Below are 23211 nucleotides of genomic sequence, written 5' to 3' on the forward strand. Positions count from 1 at the left end.
TAAACATGGAGATTTTGCGAGACATTTTTATGCTCAAATGGTATGGTGAGAGGATGAAACTCTCAGAACGTTCTCTTTCATAAGGAACACATGTAGGTGTACCCCGTCCACTGACATATGTGCCTATGATTTATCCAGAAAAAAGAAGTTATGCCGGTACACTTCATTATATGATTATGGAGGTCACATGAGGAGAATGAGAACTAAAGGAAACACTCAAGAAGATGATTTCGAGCTAAATGATTACCTGAACAGTATGGCACATTGGGGAAATACCATTTGGTACCAGCATATGAAAGAAGTAGGAAGAAGGACTACAAATGAGGAATGTTTTGTGTGTGCACTCCTATCATACAGTGTGGGAAAGTTAAAAATCTTCATAACTATCGAAATAGACGCCCAGACAGCTCATTGTCTTTCACACATAGCCCTTTGCAAAACCAGAGGTCAGTTCATGGGTTGAGATGCCTACCTCAAATGGGCAACTGAATGGACAGATCCAGATGAAAATGACTATGTGCAGCATACTAAGACAAGAAACAGAGCCCATACCAAGAATCACGTGATTAGATATGAGAAGCCTGTAGTAAAAGGAGCTGTAATCAGATGGGAAATGAATAAGAAATTGGTTGTTGCAGGAAAATCTGAGAGGACCCTCGAAGATGGAAGAATTTAGGCCAAATCCTGATCCTGGGATCTGTGTTATCTCCCGATGGATGGGAAGAAGGAGTGGTCATCTGCACAGCCTGGGTAATCATTGGATGCAATAAACTGGTCATTGACATTGTGCAGAATGGCTACAAGCCATTATGGCCAAGGCTTGCTAAACTGCTAACTTGGGTCAAAGATAGAGGAGGACCCGTACAGATAGTGCCATTGGAAAGTTCAAAGCTGTGCTTCAGAAATAACGGCACAAGAAAGGTTGGAGAGAATAAGAATTGTAGTCGAATATTTGATGTTCCAGGATTAGTACATGCTACAGCAGTGATCATGGATAATTATTGGGTTTGTGCAGACATAGCGTATATCAGTATGCCTACAGAATGGGGAGGAATATGCACACTGGTGAATGTCCATGTTCCAGCTTTAGTGATTCCAAAAAGTGATTTGCACATTGAGAATTTCCCAAAAGCAGATGCTCACCTGAGGAAGAAGAGATTTGTGGAACTGATAAAGAGGATGAAAAGAGAGAACTATTTTTCAGCTAAGGCTGTTTAGCCAGACCTCATCTGTGTTCATATTGATCTTCATGCAGCTGTCCAGGTTGGAGCAAACACTAAACTGCTACAAATCACCAGATGGGAATTGCTGCAGACAATTAACACAACAATAAAAGGATTCAATGCGATCAGAGAAGATATGAGAGCCACAAGATTAATGACTCTTCAGAACAGATATGTTCTGGATATGATTACTGCAATGTATGGAGGTGTTTGTGCAAGAATCGGAGAATCATGTTGCACATGTATACCTTCTCATGATGACGAGAATGGAAACTGACGAAACTCCATGGCCAGATGATAGAGGAAATGGAAGACATTGCTGATGACAGTTGGTTTGGATCATTATTCTCTTGGGTCCACAATGGATGGCAGACATTTTCAAGTTCTTTGGAGCCCTGATAGTGATGATATTGCTTGGATCCTGTGTGATCAAGATAATAATCTCTCAATGCAAGAAGACAGCAAAGAAAGTTATAGGGATGAAGATTATGATTGATGTTGAATCAGGATGGAAGCACAAAGACCTGACAGATGAAGAGATCAGAGACTTTGTGAAGGCCAGTATCCATGCACCTGAGGGGGCAAAGTTCCTGTATCAAAAGAATCATAAGAAATATATGGGAAGATGGATCTACTGTAGTCCAAGTGGACAGTGCCCGCATATGTCATGGAATAAGGATGAGCATGTGAAAACAGCAGGATGCCTGAAGGGAGTCATAAAGATATGGGCTGCAAAGAAGTTGTTTTTCACGCCAAGCTACCTGGAGATTAAGGTTGATGTGCGAGTGGTCGATGAATCACCAATAGGGGGGAGTGTAGAGGAGGAGCCAAGTACCCCCACCTCAATCAACCTGCCCATTTTACCTGTATACTGGAAACCAGAGTAAGTGACGTATACAGAACATCTGAATCGACAAAGATCCGAGTATAGACTCAGTCCAGTACCAGGGAAAGGCTCAGTATCTAAGAGAATCTGGGAGCCAAGGTACCCTTTGAGAAAACCATATATGCATACAAAGAAATATGATGGCCACCTGAATGAAATCCCTGAAGAAGCAGAGCTGATAAACAGCAAGGATGAATGGAAGTATCGCTAACCATTGCCAAGTATATGTTATATGGAGCTGAAGATAAAGTACATACAAGAGATGGAGTGACTAGAGAATGCAGATATTCTATAAAGCATCAAGAAAGCAACAAGGATAAGTGACATCTTGGGCTCAAGGTGAAGAAGCTTATGGGACAGAAACAGATGAAGATATTAAATCATTTTACACATGTACAGATGCAGAATAAAAGCAAACAGCTAACTAATCGTGAAGCTAGCTATAAGCTTATAGTAAATAGATTGCGACTAGCGCCAACGTATGCATATATAGGAATGAGAGAATTATGGATGTTTCCACTAAACATATTATAGCAGGTTGAACATTAGCAAATGACTTCAGTTCAGAGTGTCACAGTTAAAAAGCAGAAATTGAATTACAAGCAGAGTATCAGTGAAAGGCGAGGCTGAGTGAGCCAAGAAGCCAAGGTCTTATCAAAACTGGAGTAAACTGACTTTGGATACAAAATTATTAGAAAGAACAAATCTCCTGTTCAAAAGGAATTAACATAATGAGGTATGTTAGAAAATAATATTAAATACACAAAAAAGTTCAATTTTATGGTCTCTAGTCACATGGAAGCATGAAGTTGGATGAAAGAGATGGTCACACCTACGCATGAAGGCAGACTGTGCTTCTCACTCCCTAATTTTCTCAGAGCTAAGAACACTCTCAAGGAAGAAGTTCCATGGCCTAATTGACAGTAAACCACTGAGGTGATGATGGATTGATATGCTAACTGGTGGGAAGCTAAATTTAAGACAATCTCACTAGCATCTGGATGGGGTCCTATAGTGTGTAGACGAATGGGACATTGTGTATTTAGCGATGTTCACGGTGGTCATTTTGAAGGGAGGGCTTAGTTAATCACATAGTTACACTTTTTTAGACTGGTATGGATCATATACTTAGACGTTCACTCAGAACCAATAGCCCATGCTTGTAAGGTTTTGTAGGTTGACAGGTAGGATGACGTTTGTACACATGTGATTTAGACGCCATTAATGACACATTTTGCTTATAAAAGTGCAATTTTTTTCTTAAAGTACTTTGAGTTAGAAGATCGAGCGATTGCGTTGATGTTCGTTATGCTCCCTGTCTTAGATAATTGACATTAAAACAGTCTTCCTTTTGTCAACTTCCTCAGTCAGCTCTATTATTGATGTATGAGTAAGGTCTGCATCCCCATCCATCTCGAGGGTAATTGCTGCTCATCAAAGGGGCTGGACTATCCAGTTGACTTCATTTATTCCTCTTCTTCAAATCGCCCAGACATCTGGCGGGCCTAACTGGCGGATCATGTACATGCCACATGAAGCCGTTTTGCTCATTCAACTCCCTAAGGGATGCACCTCCACGTTCACTATTTGCAGAATAACAAGCTCTTCTCTTAAAATTGCTAGATTTCTTTGTCTTTCGAGGATGGTGTGTCCTGGTGGATTTGTTGATGGAGTGGGCAGGGCCGAGGTGGGTGTTGTTCCTGCATGGACCCGGCTTAGAACTAATAGCAGCTCCAGGTAAGTGGATTCATAATTCTTTAGTGACCCTTAGCTAGTCAAAGTAACTACTGCTAATCAGAATGTGCCTGTGGTAATGCACACTTGTTTTCCCCATCACGAGGTTTCCCTTCCTGGACACCCTTCGACACATCCTACTCAACCCTCTACTGGTCTAGTCGGGGTTTCTCCTTTCCACTTCCTGTGGGGTGCCTGGGGACTGCGTGCCGTGGTGGTCCTGGCTCCTGGTGTCACAGTTTGCAGCAAGATGAAGCAGGAAGTAGCTACAGGCAGATGTAGCTTGCTGTAAGAATGGGGGATGCTGTGCAATGGTGAGGCAATTCTGTGGAGTAGCAAGGCAAATGGAATGAAGAGTGAATAGACAGTGGTGTCAGCACTAGGCAGGAGTAGGCTAGAGAAGGCTTCTTGCTGGGTCTGGGCACACTAGATGGAAACAGTAATTTACAAAGTTACAGGGTTGCAGGCAGCTGATGATCTCCAAGCCGCTTTCCGTAAGTAGATGCTCTCAAATGGATGTTTTCGCTACGTTCATGCTTGCACAGTATTGGAGCATTACAATCTTTGCATGAGGTTTTCAGATCACTCAGGATAGCAGTGTTCAACTGTTCACCTAAAATTGCTTTAAGCAGTAAAAAAACAACCTGCGCAGCAAGACGTAAACCAGAATGAGGCATTAAACTCGCACATTCCAAAACCTACTACTCCACGCCAGCATTTGTATTCTGAGAACACATTTTCTTCAGTTTTTTTGTTTGTTCTTTTCTGTCATCTGTGGTAGGAGTTATTCGTCACCGTCACGTGGGAATGATATTCCGAGGGCCTCGCTATTTTCCTGAATCACGTTCTACTTTAAACCGAAACATGTAGCATTTCCTTTTGCTCAGACGTGTTACGAGATGAAAGGAAATCAGTCTCGTGATGCAATAATGGAGGGTTGTTGTTTTAATTGGTGGCGTTTTGAAACCCACTACTTTCACTGTTTCCTGTTCCTTTGTTTGTCTGAGACGTCAGGACGCAGAGCCGCGCAAGTGTCTTTCTCGGGGCCGTCACGAGCTCTGTCTGGGTAAGAGTAGCCGCCCTTGCTTCTGTAGCCATTTAAAGGGGTGCCGGAATCTTCAGTGAATAATCCGGACACGCATTTTCATGCAGATCCTCTGGCCCCAGCCGTTTGGACCGGATGTCACTGTTAGCCACCCGTAGATACAGAAACACAAATACATTATACAAATGTGCACCTATCCCAAGGGTACAATCAGGCAAAGATAATAGATTCCATTTGCTCACAATGCTATTGTGACAATATATCCATAGTTGTCATGTCGTTTAATTGTTTTCCATGAAAAGGATTATCCTTTTTAGACCATAATTTTAATGCTCTCCAATTTGTTTGGCAATATTGTTTTTTACAGTTATTTTGTTCAAATCTAGCATGGGTCTATTATGACTTATGCCAGCAATAAAGAAGATTATGTTGTTTTCATTTCTTAACATAAAGCATTTCCTTTGCAAAAGACACAGCTTCTACATACATAATGAACCAAGCAACCACGACCTGCCTGGAACTCGATTTAAGACCGGCAGCATGACATTAAATGAATCCAGCAAAGTTGCAGATTTCTGAATGGGACCCTGCTTAATTGAAATGTGGCTACTAATTTGAGCCTTTGCGGTTTATCAGTGTATGTTAACCCATATCAGACCATTGTTGACTGGTGGCCCAAGTACTGTTGATAATGCACGTCATTTAGGCTAGCTCTTTACTACAGCATTCCTAAGGATGGAAAGACTTAAAACATGCCCTCCTGTCATGTAACAATGTAGACCAGCGTTACAACTTAGAACACAGGGATGCAAAAACAGGTCAGTGGACATAATGGCAACTATCCTGCAGACCTATCTGCAAGTAACGATTCTCATACTACACAATGACACTTTAGAGATGCACCATTGTATATGGGCAGCTCTGCCCGGTACCAAGCGGACCTGGTAACTGATGCCCCATAGCAGCATGGCCTGGGCGAGGGGCAGCAGCCAACAACCAAGGGCCAGCCTCACCTCTCCCCCCCAACAGGAGGGGACGTCACGTTGCCCTACCACTGCAGGGCAAGAACGAAGGGCGAGGTGTGAAGGAACACCTCGCCCTTCCTCTCGAACTAGGCGCAAAGCACCCAGGATGCTCCTGGTGTAGGGAGCAGGAAACAACAAAGGGGCTGCACCGTGGGAAGCCATCGGCAAGCCAGCCTGGGGGCTGGATTCACAGCCCCCACACGGATACAGAAAGTAAAGGGCTCAAGGCTACCCCTGGGCCCTATATAAGAGGCTGCTCGCTGTCAGTATTAGACAGAAAGTTTGGGACCCTGCACGGGGACCGGAACAGAACGAGTTTGCTGTGTACTCAGCGTCTTGTTTTTCTTTTCCACAAACCCTCCCACCCTAGAAAAAGGGAGAGAATAAACGGAAGAGAAGACAGGACACCAAACAGTGGCCACAATCAAGTTGTCGGACAAGGAAAGCAGCACTGGCCAGAGGGGGTAACCGCAGGACCCAGTGCCCAAAAGTATAATACATCGTGATAAGTGATTATTGTTTATATGTATGACCATATCTGTAACAATAAAAACTCACTGCCTTTTTATTGCCAACACTTGAGCAAATGTGCAGAGTAATGATTTAGGGTGAGGGAAGAGGTTCTGCATCACAACCACCCACATCCAACTGAACAAAGTATATTTCCTGCCTGCATATGGGTCCAGCAGTTATTGGGTGACCGCCGCCCAAGTTAGGGGTGCTGAAATGAAGTGGCACGGAATAGAGCCTGACGAACAGGGCTCTAACTCTGTTAGAGCACGTGCAGATGGGAAAAGAGAAGTCTCTTCTGAGGCATTATGGTATGTAAATTGACCGTTTCTGCTTGCCCAGTGTCCAGTGTGTACACACCACAAAGGGAAGCCTGGAATACCACCGTTTACAGGCAGTTAGAACATGCATTCCAAGCTTGCTGATTGGCTACAATAGAAAATAGAAGAATGGGGGGGAATTTGTTTTTGTTAAAGGTTTATTGTTAACTGATGGTTGTTATTTGGTAATGGAAATGTTGTGTACATTTTAATTTTTCTGACTCTCAACAACATGTTTTGATGTGGTTGTTGGTTTAAACATTTAAATAAAGATATAAAAGAAAAAAAAATAGAAGAATGAAGGGAAAACATGGAATGTGGGCACATAATGGTGGTTGGAGCCTGCATTCAGCACTTTCTGGTTGCCCAATGAGAATAAATCTTGCTCCAATGTGGGTTGAAGTACTGCATTCATTGATTAATTTATTTTTCAAATTATTTTTAGATGATGTGTGCCATATGCGACATTTAGAGTGCAAGCAGACGACTAGAGGTACAGTACTGAGCATGTGTAGGAGAATTAACGTTGCATGATAAAGAGGGAGGTTTTGAGGTCCTTCCTGAATCTGAAGAAACTGTGTTAAAGTGAAGCAATGTGGGGGGAGCGACCCAAGGTTTTGCATTTTGATAAAATAAGTCTATTTTGCCTTTAGTCCTTTTCAGGATTTGGGGGATATAGAGAAGTCCAGCATTGGATAGTCATTATTGAACTGAAGGAGTTGTGGGAGGTGATTTTTGAGATGAGCAAGTCTGGGCCTTGACCATGGAGTGCTTTATGAATTATGGACGCAGTTAGTGATGTATAGGGACACCATTCCTCAAACGGACATGTGCTCCCCAAGAGGGTCCCTTGGCTTCCCACTTTGTTTATTTCCTTTAAATCAAATATTATTATTTTATATTACAAATACATTAATTTCTTTTTTTATAATACTGTTTATTTAATTTTATTTTATATATTCAAGTTTATTAAATTTCCTATTTTATATACAAATGTTTATATTGATCAAGGTAATTGTATTGCCATAAGACATATGATATTACATTTAACACCACCCACTGCACGGTGGGACTTGTGGGTGAAAGGTAGGCAGGCTATACCTAATGAGGTGGCTTCTCAACATCCGCAGCATTTGTGGCAAATAACACGCTAGAAACTGAATAGGTAAATCAAAGGTTTCTTATTATAAAGCACAATACAGAAATTGCAATAAAATGACAAGTGACAGCGCAGTTGCCAGACAGAGCTCCGCCTTTCAACCGTGAGTGTCTCTGCTATATAGTAGGATCAATAATATTTTGTGACACTTCCATAATCATTACATGACGTTTGTAGACATTTTGCAATAGCATGTGTAATATCAGACAGCAGTTTGTTGTTCTCAAGACTTGCAGTTCCATGTTGAAATAGCCGTTCGCAGTAAGCCGTAAGCAACTTTGGCAATATCCGTAAGCCGTCTGGGATCAACAGTCTTATACACCTTATAAGGTGATACTGTGTGTGTGAGGCTCAATCCGGGGTTGTGGGCCGGTGACAAGGGAGCGAAAGTCGGCCCTACGTGTCCGACAATCCCTAATGTATAGGTCTAGGCCCTTAATGCATAAGCATGGCTACAGTGATGTATAGTTGGAGGGGAATCCTGCCACATCAACCCCCTCTTTAGTCATCCCTGAAACAGGGTAAGACCACAGGGCACATTCAATCTATCCCTGCGGGTCTCTGTATTACATCATGCTCTTGTCCAGCGTCACTTTGTCAGGAAATGAGGGCCAGGGTGCCTCCCATCTTTGGCAACACGGATGATAATAGCCATTTCGGGCATATGAGGTCTGGGTCAGGACTGTGAGGTATTGGTGGATATTTATGTGGGTAATCTAAGAAATGGACTGGTCCCAACCGTGGGCAGTATGAGCTCATCCTGTCCTCCCATAATGATTCCTCTATCTCTGCATCAGATAGTTCCCCTAGAACATCTATCATTTCCTTATTTACTCTGTCCCCGAGCTTGGGGGTGCTATCAACCTCTAGGGGTAGCAGCTGTGCTGCGGCAGGTTTGGGAGCTGCTTGTTTGGCAGAATATGCAAGCAGACAGTGAATAAGGATAACCAGCATAGCAAAGGCCACAATTATAACAACAATTATCAATACACCATGGAAAACTGATGCTCCTAGTGAACCAAAAGTGTTTTGAAACCAAACGAACAGGGAAGGCTCATATCCTGTATTAATTTCGTGCAAGGTGGTGCCAAACCCCTGGATGTGCTTTAATACTCAATATACCTGGGAGGAGTTTGCGAGTACCCAGGTGCAGCATTCCTGCCTGGTAAATTTGCATGTCCCTCCATGGGTGGCTAGCAGGTAATCTAGGGCCATCCTATTTTGGAGAACAATTGTTCTAAGGGCTATTTGTTCAGTTTTCATAATAGTGAATCCTTTGGCGGTGTCATTCGCAACTTGCTCAAGCAGTAGAGAGAGGGCGTGTAGGTCAGCTCTGTTCATGGCGGTCCCTATGCTAGGATCCAGGAACCCTAAGAGACCCTTGCACCATTCCCATGCATTCTTTTTTCTACGTCGTGGTGCCTGCTGCTGTTTGGGAGACTGAGGCTTATGTCGCATAGCAGGAGGTATGTACCCAATGGTGCAAGTACCAGACCAGTTAGCTGGCAGCCACTGGTAGGCAGTGGATCCACAAAGGAAATATGTTCCTTTGTATGTATAGAGTGTGTCATGGACGTTGTTAGACAGAAATGTGGTGGTGCGACTGGGAGGAAGCATTATATTGTAGTGGCAGTGGAGGGAGATGCTTACACCACAGGAGAATAAGTAGTCATATGGAGTGTAGCCCATTGGTTTAGTTCCATTTTCAGTGAAAGAAATGAGTGCAGTGTGTACATATGCTGTTGGAATCTTGGGAGGACTGGTATTGCTGAAGGATGGGTAGACGCGCACCCGGGCCAGTGAGTACTGTAAAGTGGGACAATAGGAGTTAGTCAAGTTCAAGAAGTAACACCAGCAAAGGGATAAAGAAATTCCCCCACTGGCATGTGTTGGGGTGCATGCACATATGTAACATTCAGATGTATTCATTACATCAGCATAGACCCATGAGAAATTTAGGAAGGTGTGGTATCTGGGTGTAGGATTGCTGAAGTTAGTGTCAGCAGTTTTATCACCACAACAGTCAATAGCCACATGTTTGTTATGTAGTGGGACCCTCAATACCTATGGCAGCTTAGTTCATGAAGTCTCCAGCTTGGTCGGCATACATTAGTGCAGTGTATACAGACATGCAGGAGTGGTGACTAGTTAACAGTGAGACAAAAAGCAATAGCCAAGATGTGGGCATGATCAGGCATGTTCCTAATGGTCTAAACAGCTGCCTTGCCAGCATGCATGACCGTGCATGACCCTAACAGCCCAAACATCTGCCATGCCAACAGGCATGCCTGTACTTAATCCAGATGGTCTGAACAGTGGTCACAGAGAGAGACATGTCCTGGCCTGTCCGGAAAAAATTCAGCTTCCTGAGTTGGGGGACACATGTATGGTACGTGGGGGGTGTTATTTCGAATCTGAGCTTCACATTAAGGGAAAAAAACTGAATTATCTTTGCTATACATATATTGATTTCGAAACCAATACAAGATGTCTACTGACCAACCAAGAACAACTTGTAAGAGAATGAAGAATCCCTGAAAGAAAAAAGCAGTGTAATTGCTATAAACCACAAAACCTGATATCGATGGATAAGGATGTTTTTGAAGGGGCGTTAGAAGTTGTTAAGCAGTACCAACATTTTAAAGCTCATAGTTCTGGTGAAATTGGCTATTGGGATGAAGACCTCTTTACCTGGGAAATTGAGGTGGCTATCAATGATGTGGAGTGAGACACTGAGGGGGAGACAGCTGCGGTACCATTGTACATGGACCTTGTGAAAGAGGAAAAATAGGAAAATGGTTTCTATGAGTACATAGAGGGGTCAGTGTTGGGGTGGTCAGGAAAGGTCCGAATGATGAAGAAGGGTTTGTGTTGCATGCACCATATTTGGTATTGGGGGTGCAGTGAAATTGAAGCAATGTTGCAATTTTGTATGTATCCAATGTAGTTAAATGTGAATGGGATATATTACTTGAAGTGTTCATTTGTGTTTTAATTGATACATATTAGATCTGCATGCACGTAGAAAGATAAATGCCAAAATTGCAAAAATGAAATATAGACATGATCCAGATATGGTGTGCTACAAAGTGCCTAGAAGCTGGGTGACAAGGAGTTTCATAATGTGTATGCCAGGAAGCAGGCTTTTCATGAAGAACCCACTGTGAAGTAGAGACAATAGTTATTAAACATACATGGGGGCATGTTTTAGCGCTTTACTAGATGGCCACCTAAATCTTGCGCTGCCGCTGTGGTGGCTTTACTCATTATTTTTGCACACTTATGGGTGTTTAATTAACTGATAATTATGGTTCTTACTTCTTATTTATTCTTGGTGGTCCGTGGCGCAGTCTCGCGGAAGTGTGACCTGTCGCCTGAGAGCTCTCCGAAGCATTCTGAGACTAGGCTGTGAGAAACCTAAAGGTGTCTCCCTAGCTTGTCCCCGGGGATATGTCATCCAGGTGGTCAGGACACGGCCATCACTATTGGATCCAGTTCCTGGGGGTGGAACAGTGAGGGAGGATCACCTGGATGGGGGGTCCCTGGGGAGTGATTGGGACACTGACAGGTAAGATGCAGTATCCCCCTTCTTTCAACACCTTTTCCCCATCCTACCACATAGGATATTCCAAAACAATGTCCCCTTTCGCACAACAATAAAGACAACAGACTAACAAAAATACCATTTACCTGACATGTACCAATACAAGGGTCAGGCAAAGTCAGGCAATTGACCAGAATCACACACACTGACGACAGCCCTTTCCCTTCCTCACAGAGATAAAAGGTGGTGCACAAGAGCACAGGACGAGCAAGGCAGACTGCACAACCTGAGAGTACGGCAGTTCAAGAGGAGGAGAAAGATGGCGCAGACCGAGAGGGTGACAAGGCGAGAAGCAACCTTGCCCTTTTCGACCAAGGCCTTTAAAACAGTCACAGAGGGAATTATAGGTCCATGAACAATAGCTAGGGTGTGTTGCTGCAGATGGCTACATTACATGAGACCCTCCTCCGCTGATAACTAAGCCAGGAAAGACGGGGGTCTCTATGGTACCAACCTTGACTCGAAGGAGAAGAGAGCCAAGCAGTTAATCGCAGCCGGTGAATCAAGGGAAGAGCCGATAAGAAACCAAACTGTGTTGAATGATAAATAGCTAACAGCTAATTTAAACTTTTGAGAAGCTAAAAGATACAGTTGAGGAGGAGGAAGGAAAACCAGAAACAGAGGAGTCCGGCACCACGTGGGTGCTCAGGCAGGAAACTGGCCAATTAACCAATGGTAGAAACTACCATAACCAGAAGCCCTTGGGAAGAGGTTAGAAGAAGTCAAGTTGGTCATAAAGGGGTCTTGTAAAATCCTCTGTACCGTTGAAAGTCTTTGACCAACAGATGATTGAAAAGCTAACGGAAATGATTCCCGTTTGCTGAGGTTCCTTTGAACAGTATGTTGTAAATATTAGCGAGAGTGTACCCGGCAGAGGGGTGCCGAAAAAAAGGGGCAAAGCCTGAAGAACTGTTTAAAAAGACATTAAGATTTGTGAAAGCAAAAAAAGGCACAGTGAGCCCGGAAGAGGGAGGCGAACATTTAAAAGGGGTCCAAGCCCGAAAGAGGGAGGTCCGGGGTGGAAAGTTGTCAGCCAAAGTGCATTGAAAAAGGAACTGTTTGAATCAATTTGTTGAATGCAATTTTGTGAAGGGTCAGCGCCCGGAAGAGGGGGACCCAGGGGTGAATTCATCACCCAAAGTATACGTGGAACTAAACTTTGTGTTTGTTTGTTGGATACATCAGGCCTCAAAGGCAAGAGACTTTTGTTCAAATAGACTTAAACATCGAAGCACCTGATAGCTGGAACGTAACTGTCGACTCGTGCTGAAAAAGCTCGAGCATGTGCTGTGCCAACTGGAATGGAACTGTCTGATCGTGCTGAGAAAGCTCAAGCGTGTTCTGTGCACCATGGTCCCACCTTGTCCCGTGCTGAAAATGTGGGGAAGGGAGACCCCTTTCAATCACATCCTGACTTATTATTTGTATTTGTAAACACTTCTTTATTGAAACTCTATCCCACACTCTTTCTGTAATTAGTTGTAAGGAATTTGCAATTGTATAGGCCTATTTATTTTGATACGATGCCACAACGACTGCCTTATATTTCATTTGATGGTCGACGCTTGCTCCTGTCTTAGTTTTAGGTTTAGATTTGTTTTTCCACCCTGCATTCATTGTTCAATAAACCCTTGAACTGTGATCACTTGTGTCTGTCTTTACTGTTGCCACCATGAGTTCCTTACATAGGCCCAGAGTTGCAAGGTCCTGTGACAATGCGGGCTGATGTCTCCTGTCAGCTGTTTGGATGGTGCTCATCTGGAGGTGTGCGTTTGTATTAGTAACGTGCTTTTCTTCCTAACACAGGCTTGTCACTGAAATGAAGCCCAGGAACTGTTATTTTTCAATTAAAAAGGTACATTTAGTCACTTTTTAGGCTGCACACCAATTATTCATTACTCAATGGAAAATATTAAGGATTATTTGCTAAAATGGTGATATTTATCTGTATAAAAGACATTTCTCTGAAGGAATTACAACATTTTTAAATACTAAATCTAATTACTATTGATAGTGTAACACTCTGAATGCCTTTTGCTACTGTGATATATCGAAAAGATCAGTACCTGAAATATCTGTTTGCTCCTCTGTTACCTGAAGCTTTGCTATTTGACCAAGTCAGTAAACCAGCTATTCATGATTTAAGGCCATTCAGCTTACCATATCAATACATTATTTCTATACTACGTGCACAGTTTTTCCGATTGCTGAGCGCATATATCTATCTAGTCATACTATCCAGCACATTATGGCATCTAAAAAAGGACACATCAAAGAAATATCCTCCTCTCCATCCAAAACCTTTAATAGGCAGAAAAGTGAATCACCTACACCAAAAGAAGATATTCTGGACCCGTAAATGCAAACTCTCCTGACGGAAATAGGGGCCATGACACCATTTATGGAAGCCACAAATACAGCCTTTGAGTCAAGAATAAATTACGTTTAGAGACAAGCAAGTGATGCCAACGATTTTACTGGTAGAGTACAAATGCTTGAAAATATGGTCAAATCTCTACAAAAAAAAATGAGAACCTGGTAGATCGGAATAGAATAAATAACCTGTAAAGTGTGGCCCTTCCAGAAGGTATTTAAAAGGACAGTCCTATTCTGTTCTTAAATACTATGCTCCCTTAGCTCCTTTCTCTTACCACTGTACGTGCAATTAAAAATCCAAAGATCTCATCAGATTGGTCCGGTTAACTCTAATAGTTCCTCCAGAATTGTTATCTTTCCATTAATTGATTATAGACATGTTCTACTCATAATGGATAAAGTGAAGCTAATAAAGCAGCTCTATTGGGATGGTAAGAATATCTTGATATCTCAGGATGTCCCTAATGTGACTGCGTCAGAAGAAAATAACTACTTTCCTTCAGATTGGCCTTAAAGCCGCTAAATACGAGATATGGTGTTGTACATCCAGCCAGCCTTATAGTTACCTTCAATGGGCATACTTCTACATTTCAAAATCCAATAGACTTGAGACACTTTAATCAGAATGACAAAAGAAATGAAATGGATATGTCATGAGCACCTACTTGAAAATGGATACATAATCTAACTGATAAATACAGTGGAATACTTGTGTAATACTTTCTGCCAGTGTGGGGTGTGAGGTGAGCCGTCTCTTGAATGGCTTTCCACCCTCTCTTTTCCTTACTGTTCAACATGGATGGGGGTTAGTTATATACCACAAATATCCATGTTGATTCTGTTTGTCTTCCCATTTCCCTTTTGTCTCTTTCCTTCATTGTTATTACCACTTGTGCAGATTAATCAATCCTTGTGTATCAGATGGCTACCTAATTGTTTCTTTTTTTATCACATTTGTATGCCCACCTCTATCATAGTAAACACATTGATATTTTGAGCTACTCACATGTGTTTACTACCCAATCCTAAGTCATGGCATTTAACATTACCTCATGGAATGTTAAAGGGTTGCATAACCCGATTACAAAACAGAAAGTACTCTCTGAGTTTAATAGAGCAAAGCCATCGATTGCTTGCATCCAAGAAATTAATCTCTCACAGGCAGACGCTTCTAAACTCAAACATCTCTGGGGTGGGGAACATTTTTTCAAGTGCAGCAAATGGCAAGATGAATGGAGTGATCACACTTTTTAATAAGGCTTTCAAATGCAACGTTATAGCAAATTCCTCTCATGGCCTAGTCATGTAGGTGATTGTTAAGTTGCTCGTAGAATCCATTGAATATAAAATTCAAAATATTTAAACTCCAAAATCCCCAGTCTCATTCTTTTGGTTCCAATTAAGAAACCACAGTTTGTAATACAATCTTAATAATATAATTGTTTCTGGAGATTGCAATGAGATTATGCACCCTTTTTGGATAGAAAGTCTAATGTATGTTTTAAAAATACCAAATCTCATACACAATTCACACATTTTGTATCAAAATTAGACGTTATTGATGCTTGGCGCATAACTCATCCCTCTGATTTAGAATGTACCTTTTTCTCTGATCCCCACAACACTTTCTCAAGATTGGATTATGACTTTATTTCCAAATCCATGGCAAGTCTTCTTCTGGATGCCCAAATTGATTGTATAGTGCTTTTGGGCCATGTGCCATTCCATATCCAACTCACATGTTCACAGAACACTCAAAAATCAAATAGATGGAGATTTAACTCAGCCCTTTTAAAAGCTGAGTCATTTACATCCTTCATCACTCAACTACATAACAATTTATTTTTAGAGAACTAAAGTCAGGACACGTCTGTTGCCAATAGCTCGGACTGTTATAAGGTTATTCTTAAATGTCATATTACATCCTTTGCTGCTAATAAAAAGAAAAAACTGAAACAAGAATCAGATAATATTCTCAAACAACTCAAATCTCTTGAATCCCAATATACACGTACTAACTCTATGCCTAGTCTTAATGATATTATTAATCTTAGATTGCAATATAACAAAATTGTTAAACAATATTCATCTGATAATCTTCCAAAATATAAGGCGAAAATATATCAACTCTCTGACAAATCAAGTACGTCACTTGCCTCATATGTCAAATTCAAAATAGGAAAAGCCAGAACTGTGGTTGTCAAAGACCATGAGGGCATCGGAGCTTCTCAGATAAGGGAATTATCCAAATGATTTCAAATTTTTATTAGAAGTTATCAACGATTGATGTGCTTTGTAATAATACATATGGTCAACATTTTCTTCAAATTGTACCTCATGTTACATATCCAAAGGTTTATCTATAGACATTAAAAGTTCCCATCTCTCCAAGTGAAATTTACAAAGCCATAAAATATCTCAAAGAGGTAAAGCCCCTGGTCCCAACAGCTTTCTTATTGATTGTTATGCTAACTTTAATAAGCTATATGTTCCCAAGCTTAATTTACTCTTCCCTCATTTCATTATAGAAAACAAGCTGCAGGGTTCCATTTTTGGAAGCCATGCTTATGATCTTTCCCAAGCATAATAAAGATCCTTAACATCCCCATAGTTATAGGCCTATCACTCTTATTAAAACAGACTGTAAGATTTTGGCAATCATTTTAGCGAGCAGACACCTTCCTTTTCTACCCAACTTACTTAAAGATGATCAGGTGGGAAATGTCAAAGGTAGACTGTCTTCCTCTAACAATAGGCTATTTTTTGATATTTAGAATCATGTCTCTAGTGATCCCTATGCAGCTGTAGCCCTTGAAGCAGAAAAAGTGTTTGATAGTGTTGTATGGGACTATATGTTTGAAGCCCTCAAATGACATGGCTGTGGGCCCCTTTTCTCTCCATGATAAGAAAATGTTACTCTAACCCTATGACAGTTGACTGCATTAATGGACAAATGTCCTAATTCTTCCCCTTATTCAGAGGCACACACCAAGGTTGTCCACTCACCCCACTTCTTTTTATTTTAGCCTTATAACCTTTCTTAGAAGCAATCCAACAAGATAAAAATATAGTAGGCATTCAGTGTGCTGAAGTACAGATTAAAACTGTGGTGTATGCAGATGACGTAGTGTTACTTCTAAAAAACAGGATATTATGATACCACCCATTTTAGGTATTATTTCACAATTGCCTTTAGCTTTTGGCAATAAGTTACATACAGATAAATCTGAAATGTTACCCCGTAACGTACATTGCACCAAGTGCACTCAAACATCAGGTATGAGATGGTGTACTAATGGCATTAAATATCTAGGCATTCACATTTCTGCTTCCATCAAAGACATTTTTAAACAAAACAATGGGGCTCTAGTATCAAGAATAAAAGAGTTAACTAACCCATTGTCCCCCCTTTATTGTTTCTGGTTGGGTCGATAAGAATCTATCAAAATGATGATCTCCCCAATTATTCTGTATTCTCTTTATATGTTGCCAATCCCTCTTTCCTCTTCCTTCTTTGAATCTATAGATCTGTTTGCTTAAATTCCTGTGGGTTACAAAGAGACGTAAAATATCTTCATGCAAACTAAAATAATCATGCGTGTGCGGAGGAGTGAAATTTCCCGATTTTAGAAAATACCATATGGCTTTTGTTCTAAAGGAAATACAACTATCGTTAATTCATAATTAATCTAATAATTCACCTCCCTGCTTGCATCTGGAGAGAGCTATGGTTTCCCCTCAAACTCTTGCTGATTGCTACATTATCAGGGAGAAAAATTGATTAATAAATTGTACAATTATTAGCCTATCAGCCTGTTATTTCAAAAATCTCTCAATTCATTTTGCCATATATTTGGTCTAATGTTTTTTGGAAGCCATTGCTCTCTTTCGGCAATAAGTATCTTGATCAGCTATTTGTACAATGCGCTCCAGTTATCTTCAATAATTTTGGTGCTAAATTCCATATTCTGGTTTCCTTTATGCAGCAATATATGACCATCATTGATGCAATTATGAAAAATTATGATCTGTTGATATTCAAATCTATTTCTCCCAATGTTGATAGGTTGCAACGTATGCAAAATCCCAACATTACGGCCTCATTGTTCTACAAAACTCTTTCTTTGAGAGGTTTCCTCTTCGTAAACTGTGTGGGATTGTTATCACACTTGGCAGCAGGATTGCACTCTACTGGATCATCAACTACATTGGCCTTGCATATGGAATCACATCTCCAAAGTTACCACGTCAGCCAGTCAACTCTAAATGTTATACTTCTATCATCGCAGAGCTTTTGTCACCCATCTCTTACTCTTCAAATATGCTACTGCGCAGAATGATAGTTATTGGAGTTGCCTACATGCTATGAGTACCTTTAAACATATGTTTGTTGAATGTCATTATGTTCAATCATTTTGGAAAAGTGTGGCAAAGACATTTTATTTAAGATTGTTTTTAAATTGCAACCATATTTCTGTCTTACATTTCTCTTTTTAGGCAGTGTAATGCTACAGGATGTCTTGGATGTGAATGCAATTTACCAGTTTGATCTTATTTTAGTGGCAATTCCATGCATAACATCTAATTGCAAGAATTTAGATCGACTTCATTATAAAGTGTGGTGGAACTCAATTTGTAAGCATGGAAAGATGTACTGCTTCCACTCCTCTTTTATTATTACAGCATGAGCTGAAATAGTAGCCTTTTCTAGGATTCTTAGCTCGTGTAGCCCCTACCTAAATAAAAATCAAACTAAAATCTGCACATCATATTTCTGCAACTCTCCCCGCTCCATGCCCTCCCTTTTATACATGTTTTGTTTTGTGTTTTGTTTCAGTGTGTGACATGCTTTTCACTTACTAAAAATTCTAAGTTGCATATATAAAGATACCACATCCATACTGTGCCTTCATATAATCTAATATTCAATTCTAATTGCAGATGTGTTACATCGTAAATGGATTTCATAATATTCATTGTAATTAATACATGCCTTGTATGCTTTTTGCATTTAGTAAAACAAAATAAACAGAAAAAACATGTATCACACTAATAGACATACACAGGGAAATTGTAAAGCTACATGCAATGTGCTCCCTTCATATATTTTAAACTCTGCACCCAGGAGTTTGTGAGGTGAATTCTGAGCATCTGGGAGCAACTGGCTTTACTGGGTTTCAGAGGCCAGGAGAGAGGTAGTGAGTAACTATGATCTTAGCAGATGGTGAGCCAACAGGCTGGCCCATGGTTTTTATTGCCTAGTAGTTTCACAGAAAGCAGATGTATTTTGTTTAACGTGCATGGGAGTTTGCAGAGTGAACCAGTCATTTGTTTTGACCAACAATAATTGTGGGGTGAAGTGTCAGTCAAGGACAGAGTGGCCGATACTCCATGTGTTTCAATTGTTTTCTCAGGATGTGACCAGAGGCCATGAATGTTGAATTGATAGTCGTATGAATTATAATGTTCCAATGACGCTATTAAGACCGGATGGATGAGATGGTTATTGACAGTTCAAAGGGAACCTGTTTATTCTGCTCTTCTTCAAGTTGTTTGAAGTTCCCATGCAAACCATGTGCAATTACATTTAGGGTTAAGAGGTTGTAGACCAACTGAGATTTATAATTGTAATGAGGTGACCTTCTTAGGCTTCTTTAGATTACTTCAAGTTTATTAACAGCTTCTTAAATTACAGTTACATAAGTAAGTTACTTAGAACAATACTCTGTTAAGGATTTCAATCAGGCACACACCCGGGTCTCGCCTAGCATGTAATGCACAAATGAAATACTTATTTATTATGTCTATAGGTTCAATATTCTGAGTGATTTACCATTCCTATCACACCCGTCTCAAAATACCCCCCAGGCCACAGTGGACCAGGAATCAGGCTGGTTGGTAACGGTAGATATTTAATTATTTAAATGAAATTCAAATTGCACATACGTTTTAATATATATATGGGGCAGCAATCACCAATGTGGTGACAATACAAATAAAAAAATATGTGAGGTAATTGAATTCACTTTTAAGTAGCACAGAAGATAAAACACAGGGAAAATACAGTTTTGGTTTGTGACAGGATAGCCCTTAGGTTAAGATTTCCCCCTGTAAAGTTCTTAATTCACAATTGAGCAATCCTACACAGATATGAGTAAGCAGCAGGTATTAAGGAATTAACTTTTAAAAAACTGACAGTTAGAAATGCCTTCGTGAACAATGCAAAGTGTGCAAACATGTTTAAATTGATGAACATTCCTATGGGAGCCACATTAAACAGGTTCTAACAAACATAAGCTACAAGATAAACAATAGTTCACAATTTAGATCAAAATGGAAGTTAAGAAACACTTTAGATGGGAAAAGACACGTGTAAAACCTTTGCAAAATGCAAATTTGTGGCAAAACTTCACTATGTGATTAATTATAAAAACGGGTCAAATAACTGTTCCGCAATGCGGTTTTTAGTTGTGGATGGAAGTTATGGTAGTTTTAGTGAGAGACATTTTTGAAAAAAATAGAACAGAGAAAAGTAGAATTTCGGTTTTGAAAATGACAGATTGGATTTATTTAAACAATGTTAATGACTATGAAAAAGAGAATGCCATCTGTGAATCTCCACATTTAAGCACGGCCGATTGTAACTCTTCACGTGTGATACTCTGGTTTCCGTTTTGTATGGGAATTACTTTATTTAACCCAAATCACTAATCGGTTATGGTTTAATGAGACAAATGAGAAAAAATCAGTGCAAGAATAGTTCAGACAATATTAGGGTTCTGAAGTTAAAGATGGGATAGGTTGAGAATGGGATAGGACAATGCAAATATACTTTGGGTTACTCTGATTCCTGTTTATATTTACAGTCCACTGTAATTAAGATTGGACCATCAGGGTTCTGGTCATCCCAGATTGGGTCTACTGGCGGCAGGGCACTTCTGGAGGGATCGGTCAGCTGGGCAGTTCTGGTCAATTGGACTGCACCTCAGATTGGATTAGATTGGATTGGCCCTTCTGGTCACTAGGCAAGGTAGATTAGCGGGATGGAGAGTTCAGTAGGCAAGCATGAATGGAAGCAAGCCAACATGGATCAGAATTAATTCCTGAAATTCTTTTGGGATGGTTCCGGATTTGGGCCTAGCTGAAAAGAGTTCAGAAATTGCTGGGCCTTAGTTTTTGCAAAGAAGTCTGGAATCAGGACAAGATGAAAAGTTCTGGACAGGATGAAGAAGTCAGGAACAAAGTGCTACATGGAAATCAGTAGGTAGTCAGGAATCAGTCTGTCTCTGTGTGTGGTGAAGTTACTATATTTATCATGCAATGTGACATCACAAAGTTAATGATAGGGGCAGAATTTCAAACCACACCCCCACAGCTGTGAGTGGTCAAAAGCACTTGCCTTGTTCTGGTTGGAAGTCAGAAAAGAGCTGTTATCTTTATGCTGTGATTTAGGAACTCCCACATTGATTTGAACCACAATCTTTTGCACAAATGCATATTTCTATAAATATGCCCCCCTAATAAAATCAGACACATACATTATATATTTTGTGAGTTATCCTTACATACAATTCCCATCTCTGTGAGAGCTGTCTTTGTCGTTTTGTGGAATTTTGTCAATTTTTATCATAACGGTTTGGGCTAACAACTTCTAATTCAATACATATCTGGGCGATTAACCCTAGAACATGGGTATACAATATCATATTCGTAGCATCCATAGTTTTGCCACAATTAGGGTTTTGGTGTAGCTTTGGTCCCTTATGTACTACAGTGTTCACTAACGTCTGCACAGAAAGAGCATACAATTAGATTTATAACTATCCATTTTTAGATTTGTCCTCCTTCATTTTTCTTTGAAACTTTCCTTTCATCATGCAACAGCTGTCACATTCCTTTGATCAGGGTGGGGTCCTCTGCCCTTGAGAGGGAGGACATTGTCTGCCCCTCCTTTGAAGGGATCAGTATGCAGCCTGCCATTGTCCTTAGCTGGGCCCCAGACAAATGCCTAATGAGCTCTTTGTTGAAATATGCGAGAACCTCCAGTATCAACTAAGCCTTCCTGCTACCAGGGGAGTGTTAACTTGAAGTGTCATCTTTCCCAGGCTGAGCACTGTCGCATCAGAATTAATTATTTAATTCCAAACTGGGTTTTGACTTCAAGATTCACTTTAAGGTCTTTCATTTAGAACATATAAAAATGAACAGTTTATAAAGGATTCAAAACATACTTTTAAAGAGGCGATTTTTGCGCTTTCTTCCCTGAAAAAGCACCTTTAAACTGAGCTTTTTACATCAGAGTTTCCTTTGCAGCATACACATATATTCAGCACCATTTCTGTCCTTGAGTGCTGGAATTTGTTTGCAATCTGGAAGTAAATATTCAGCCTTTGCTTGGAGTTTTCTCTGCACAGCTGAAAATGAGACGGATTGCTATATGTTGCCACTTTTAGCTGCTTTTTTCTCGTGTAACTGAAAACAAACTGTTGCTGGACTGGTTTTTCATGAAATACATTTCTTAGCTGCTGCCAGTCAGTGAGGCCCGGTTTTCTCTGAGCCACCTGGAGAATCTGTGATTTCAGCACACTTTTAATTTCAATAGTTCACTTGGAAAATGACTGCATTTAGTGCCAAAACAGCACTTTGAAGGTTGTCATTGGTTGGGTAAGCTGCATTTTAAAAGGCATTTTCGGTTTTTAGCCCACTTCTGTGGCCTTGCTTCCTGTTACATGTAACAGCACCCACTGGCCTTCTCCTGCAGTGAGTTCTTTTTTTTTACTCCAACTTTGACTGTGTGTGGCAGGGGTGTGCAGCATTTTGTGATTGTGAACCATGCATAGTCTTGCAGATTTTTGTGTGCACAGGGGTTAGCACATCCATTTTATGCTGTTTATTTCCCCATTGGCGAAGGGGTGCAGTGGGGCGCATAGGCATGGGTAAAAATATCCCACTACCCATCACCCAGGCAGCGGCTCTCTAACTGCCTGAGCTGGAAACCCTCACTCACACACATTCTCTCGTCCACAACATAACATTCTACATGACATCATAGACTTGTGCATACACTCACAGGCACTATACAACACATCTCCTTTCCTTACAAATACATTACACACACATAGGGGCACATCACAACACATCACTGCACTCACCCAAAAACACACAGCTCCTTGTTTAGAGAGTAGGCAACTCTGTGAAACAAACCGAGGCGTCCCTCCTTCTCTACCCAAACTGTATCTCCAAAACAAAACAAATCCTGGCGTTGCCTCACACACACCACTCTTACTGACCTGGTGCAACTCACACACACCACTCATACTGACCTTGCA

The sequence above is a fragment of the Ambystoma mexicanum genome, chromosome 5q, assembly GCF_040938575.1.
Source record: "Ambystoma mexicanum isolate Mex_15411 chromosome 5q, UKY_AmexF1_1, whole genome shotgun sequence".
NCBI classification, from domain to species: domain Eukaryota; kingdom Metazoa; phylum Chordata; class Amphibia; order Caudata; family Ambystomatidae; genus Ambystoma; species Ambystoma mexicanum.